Raw genomic sequence first — 6377 nt, 5'->3', positions numbered from 1 at the left:
GGCTCACCAATTCTCTCTAAAAACAAACAAATTCCCAATCCCTTGGTTTAAATGTTCATAAGAAGAGATGATGCTCGATCACTGATTATACCACACAGTTTCATGAACCACAATTTGGTAGGATTACATGTCACAATATCCATCCAAACCCCAATCCAATTCACTGTGAGAAAGCTTCTCTAGCATGAATCCATCATTCCTTTCCCAAGGTTCCGAAGGATTCCAATTATGGGTAGTTTCTTTCCCAAGACAACTACCCAATGGAATTAGATCGAGAAGCTTTCTAACAAAATTCAAGAGAAAAGATTGAAGAAGAAGATAAAAACTATTATTGATTCATTGAATTACAATAGAGCTCCCTAACCCAACGAAAGGGGTTTAGTGAGTCATAGCTCTGAATTCAATTACAAAGTATGAAAAATAGCAAAATGATTAAAAGTTCCCCCGTGTCAAAAAGTGTCAACTAACTTAAATTCTATCCTATTTATACACTTTCTAAATTGAGCTTCTGTTGCGTTTCTTGGGCTTTGAGGCTTTTCCTTGATTTCCTTTTGCTTTGGGTTTATGGTCCATAATCCTGATGAGGCTGTGATCCCATTCTGTAACATTCATTGAGCAAACTTAGTGATAAACAAGTAATGACACAAGACTCAACAATTTGAAATTCCAGACTCATCAATTCTTCAGGCCCAATCCCATAAACCATGATATTCAATTGGGTTTCATACCATAATACGTTTAAGTTGAACTTTGTGCTCAAAAGCTAACTTAAACTTCAAGATATTTGGCCCAGAAACCCTTTCAAAAAGTGGCTTTTAAGTTGAAGTTTAAGTTTCAGTTTAAGGTTAAACTGAAACTTAAACGTGGAAATGGAAGAAAGCAACTATGGGTTGTGGTATGGTCGAACACGTTTAAGCTTTAGTTTAAGGTTAAACTAAAGCTTAAACTTGGAATTGAAGAAAGCAACCCTGGAGGCAATTTGTGGTCGAACACGTTTAACCTCCAGTTTAAGGTTAAACTGGAGGTTAAACGTGGGAATGAAGAAAGTAGCCCAGGAGTGTGAATGGGTCGAACACGTTTAACCTCCAGTTTAAGGTTAAACTGGAGGTTAAACGTGAGAATGAAGAAAGTGGCCCAGGAGTGTGAATGTCGAACACGTTTAAGCTCCAGTTTAACCTTAAACTGGAGCTTAAACGTGGAAATGGCTTCCTGGTGCATAATGCTTCTGGCGTTTAACCTCCAGTTTAAGGTTAAACTGGAGGTTAAACGTAGAATTGCTCCTTGGTGAAAAAAAAGTGTCGAACACGTTTAACCTCTAGTTTGAGGTTAAACTGAAGGTTAAACGTGGAAATGCTCCTTTGGTTCTATTCTCATTCTGGCGTTTAACCTCCAGTTTAAGGTTAAACTGGAGGTTAAACGTGGAAATGCTTCTTAGTGCCTTTCTCATTCTGGCGTTTAACTTCCAGTTTAAGGTTAAACTGGAGGTTAAACGCCAGTTACAGCATTTCCTCCTTTCTCATGATTCTGGCGTTTAAGCTCCAGTTTAGGCTTAAACTGGAGCTTAAACTCCACATTTGATATTTCAAGCTTCTTTTATTGATTTTGTTGCTTCCTTGCCTAGCCTCTTCTTCCCTGAAATCATCCAAACAATTACATCAAAGTCTTGCAAAATTTCATGAGAAATCATCCATTCATAGCATTCAAGTAATATGACTAAAAACTCATGGGATTTGCATCAAAATCATACTGTTTGGATGGTTCATTGCTTTGTTGTTCAATTAACCATTCTTGGTTACTTTAAGCTCAAGAAAATGCATAAAACAACTAAAACTAACAGAAAAATGCTAGTGAAACTAGCCTAAGATGCCTTGGCATCACAACACCAAACTTAATACTTGCTTGTCCCTAAGCAAGACCTGAGTTATTTGAGAAGAAAATATGAAACAAAAAGCAATTACATTGGCTATATTAGCAAGCAATTGAAGTTCATCAGAAGGGTTTTATGCAGAAAGTTGCAGCATCACTTTTTCATTCTTATCAGGTAGGATTATCACTTTTTTTATTGCATCCATCAAACACTGCTATGGCCTCTTATTATTCTTATGTCCTTGGCACTTTTTCTTTCTTTGTTTTTTTCTTTTTCTTAGAGCTCCTTTGCTCCTTGTTTGCTCAGTGTCATGTGTTGCATAAGCCTTTGGCATTTTCTTTTTCTTATTAGTGCAGTACACATATCCACTACAGGCATTTTAGTTCACATTTCTTTTTGAGACATTGGTGCCCAGCACCTCTTTGTGTAACTAAATGTTTTGTAGCTAGGTTGCTCTTGATAATGGACTTTTGGTTGATAATCCCGGGTTAGTTAACCCAAGTTACCAAGTGTTGAAACACTCCACAGAACCTATTCATCCAAGCAGATCCTAGTACATAAACACCACAGGCATATGTCTCAAAAGTTCAAACCATTGGTGCCTAGCTTTATTTTCTTAATTCTTTTGCTTTTTGGTTGCCCTTTTTCAGTGGCTTTTCTTCTTCTTTTACTTTCTTTTTCATGGCCAAGGACATTTATTCATCAAGATCCATAGACATTATTCAACTTCTACACAAAAAATGATAATTCTACACCCAATTTCCAGTGAGCTAACTAAACAATCAAGCATGCATACCACCACTTAATTCTACTTGATTTGTCACTAATTGAGCCAAGTTACTTTTGTTCAAACTTTTCTTTTTAATTTTTTTGAAACAGAACAAGCATGGCAAGCATTTGTTTAAGAAGGTGGAGTTATATCCAAACATCTAGGCATTCACTTTATTCAAAGCAGTAAACCAGCAAACATACTAAAAATTTCACATTCCAGAAAGATTCAACAATTTCAGTTTTAACCAGAACAAGCATGCTTTTGTTTGCCTTTTAAAGAAAGGTCAAGGAACAACACCACCTTGTGAAATTTCTTGTTTTCTCTTTGTTGCCAGGAAACAATTTGATTTCTCCTTCTTCTACTAGTTATTGCATCATGTTCTTTCTAAGATCCTTGTTTCCTTTCCTGCAAAGAGTGACGAAGTTGCTTGTTTCTCAAGCACTTGAATGGTTAGCTCACTATATATGGGCAAGTGTCTGAGTCTTAAGTTGGTGTGTGAACACCAAACTTAGTCTCCTACTTACTCCTCTGCTCTTTGAATCCTTGAATTCTCCTTGGAATGAAGTTGCTGCTAAGGATTTTAAGCATTTCTGTGATTGCTTAGAATGGTTATTCCTTTCATATAATTCAAAGGTTGTTGTGTTCAGTTAATCTGTATGGTGGAACACCAAACTTAGAGTCACACATTCCCCTTTGAATTATTGATCCACAAATTCATTGTTTGGTATGAAACACCAAACTTAATTCTTTGCAATGCACAGAACTACTTCACCTTTTTATTGAAACAAATAAAAGAAACAGCAAAAGAGTATTACCTCAGGTTGGGTTGCCTCCCAACAAGCGCTTCTTTAACGTCACTAGCTTGACGGTTGTCCCCTGTTAGGGTGGATTGTAGTGCTTGATGTCCTCTCCTCTCACTATGGAAACATCCCCATTTGATTCCTTCATGATTTCCAAATGTTCCATAGAAAGAACTTTCCTGATTATGAACACTTGAGGGAGCTGAGAAGGAATGGGTTTGAGGCCAGGTGGGATTGGCAAATAATGACTTGATATCACTTTATCTCCCGGAGAGAAACCTTCAGTGGGAATTTTCTTGTTTCTCCACCCTCTTGGCAATTTCTTTACAATTCTTCCCTCTTTCTTGAGGATTTCTTCATTGACCCTTATGACAGGAGGGTCCTTCTGAACTGTTTCTATTGATTCTTGTGGCTTCAACTCTTGTAATTCTTGTTTGCCTTCAAAGGATTGTTTTAGAGTTTCAGCTGCTGAATTGCTTTCCTCCAAACACAGATTGCTATTATCATCCTTAGGCTTTTCAGGTTCTGGTTCAGGCTCAGATGCAGGTTTAAAAACATGGAAAATGAGCTGTTCATCATGTACTCTCAAAATTAGCTCTCCTTGTTCTATGTCTATGAGCGCTCTAGCAGTGGCTAGAAATGGCCTTCCCAGAATGATAGGGTGTAGGTAGCTTTCCTCCATGTCCAAAATGACAAAGTCTGTGGGGAAAAAATAATTTCCCACTTTCACCAGCACATTCTCAACTACCCCTTCAGCTTGTTTTTGAGTTTTGTCAGCCAGTTGTATGATTACATCAGTGGATCTCACCTCATTCAGTTGTAGCCTCCTCATAAGAGTCAGAGGCATCACATTTATGCTAGCTCCTAGATCACAGAATCCTCTGTCAATTTTTGTTTCCCCTATGATGCAGGGGATATGAAAACTTCCTGGGTCTGTTTTCTTAGAGACCATATCCTTCTCGATGAGTGCACTGCATTCTTTGTTCATTATTACAGTTTGTCCTCCCTTCAAAACTCTTTTCTTGCTCAGCAATTCCTTCAAATACTTGATATGTGTAGGCATCTGCTGGAGGATCTCAAGAAAGGGAATATTGATGCGGAGAGACTTAAATGTCTCTAAGAACCTTGAATATGTTTTCCCTTTTTCACCTCCTCCTAACCTCTGAGGGAATGGTACTTTTGGTTGGTATGTTCCCAGCATGCCTTCCTTTTGCATTTCCTTGGCTTGCTCAGTTTCACTTTCCTGCTTAGCTTCTTCCACACCTTCTTTCAAGATTTCTGGCTCCTTTTCTGATGGTCTGATTCCTTCTTCTTCTGAGACTTCCTTCAATATGGTGATGGCCTTGCATTCTTCCTATCTCACTCCCTTTTGTTCCCCCTTAGGATTCTTTTCAGTGTCACTAGGGAACACTGCAGTTGACTTGGGGGCCTGTTGAGATAGCTCTCCTACTCGAGACTCCATCCACTTGAGTTTTTCACCATGGCTCCTTAAGGTCGATCTCACATCTTCCCTAAAACTTTTCAACTCATTTATGTCCTGACCCATGTTTGCTAGTATTCCTTCTATCCTGTTTAATTGATCTTGAAATTGTTGGTTCGGATTGGATTGAGCAGGTTGGGTATTTTGGCCATGATATGATGGTTGGGAGTAAGTGTTTTGTGTGGCTTGGTATGATCTTTGGTTGGAGTGTTGGTATGTGGAATTGTTATGTTGGTTGTGGTTGTAAGGTTTGTGGTTTTGTGGTTGGGTTTGCTGGTTTCCCCACCCAAAGTTTGGGTGGTTTTTCCAACCTGGGTTGTAAGTGTTGGAGTGTGGATCATATGATTGCTTTTGTTGGTTTCCCACATAGTTGGCCTCTTCCCAATCACCTCCTTCAATGCTTACTTCCTCTTGATCTTGTGTGTGTATCGCAGCCACTTGCTTTGTGTCTAATTTCCTGGTGAGCTCTGCTAGTTGCTTGGCAAACACCTTGTTTTGGGCTAGAATTGTATCAACATGGTTCAGCTCCATGACTCCCTTAGTGTTGTGTCTATCTGAAGCATAGTAGTACTCATTCTCAGCCACTGTCTCAATCACTTCAATGGCTTCTTCCACAGTCTTTTTCCTGTTCAATGAACCTCCTGATGAATGGTCTACAGCCTTCCTTGATTCATAAGAAAGTCCATCATAGAAAATATGCAATTGCACCCAGTCAGGGAACATGTTTGGTGGGCATTTCCTTGTCAACTCTTTGAACCTCTCCCATGCCTCGTAGAGCGTCTCACCATCTTGTTGTCTAAAAGTCTGAACCTCAGATCGAAGCCTATTGACCTTTTGTGGGGGGTAGAAACGTGCCAGAAACTTGCTCTCCACCTCATCCCAGGTTGTTAGGCTGTCCCTTGGGAATGATTCCAGCCACTTAGCTGCCTTGTCCCTAAGTGAAAATGGAAACAAGAGCAGTTTATAGGCATCTTCCTGGACTCCATTGGACTTCACAGTGTCGCAAATTCTCTTTGTGAGATGTTGGTTTGGGTCTTCATTAACACTCCCACTAAATGAACAATGGTTCTCCACCAGTGATATTAACTGTGGTTTGAGTTCAAAATTATTGGCCTGAATGGGTGGTTTCTGAATGCTGCTTCCACAATTCCCAGAGGTTGGGTTTATGTATGAACCAAGAACCCTCCTCTCAGGAATGGCATTGTTTCCATCAGCCCTCTCATGGTTGTGAAATTCTCTATCCATGTTGAGATCTAGAACTTCCTCAAAGTTGTCCTCAGATTCTCCTTCAGATTCTTCTTCTCCCAGTACTCTCTTCCCTCTTGCTTCCCTTCTAAGTCTATGAAGGGTCCTCTCTGGTTCGGTATATGGAGGAGTTGATATTTCTCCTCTCCTACCTGTCATACAAGAACACACCACAAGCAACAAATAAGTGGAATACTCTTGGTTAATGGAAGA

General features: G+C 39.4%; 1 non-coding gene across 1 annotated transcript; it reads left to right on the top strand.

Moving 5' to 3' along the window:
- Positions 1-5640: 5640 nt before the first annotated feature.
- On the top strand, positions 5641-5744 carry LOC130937957 (small nucleolar RNA R71). The gene has a single exon (XR_009069145.1). It is a non-coding gene; the product is annotated as a small nucleolar RNA R71 (small nucleolar RNA).
- The last annotated feature ends 633 nt before the right edge of the window (positions 5745-6377 follow it).

This window comes from Arachis stenosperma, chromosome 6 (genome assembly GCF_014773155.1).
Source record: "Arachis stenosperma cultivar V10309 chromosome 6, arast.V10309.gnm1.PFL2, whole genome shotgun sequence".
NCBI lineage: Eukaryota > Viridiplantae > Streptophyta > Magnoliopsida > Fabales > Fabaceae > Arachis > Arachis stenosperma.
This window is presented reverse-complemented; position numbering and strand designations above follow the sequence as displayed.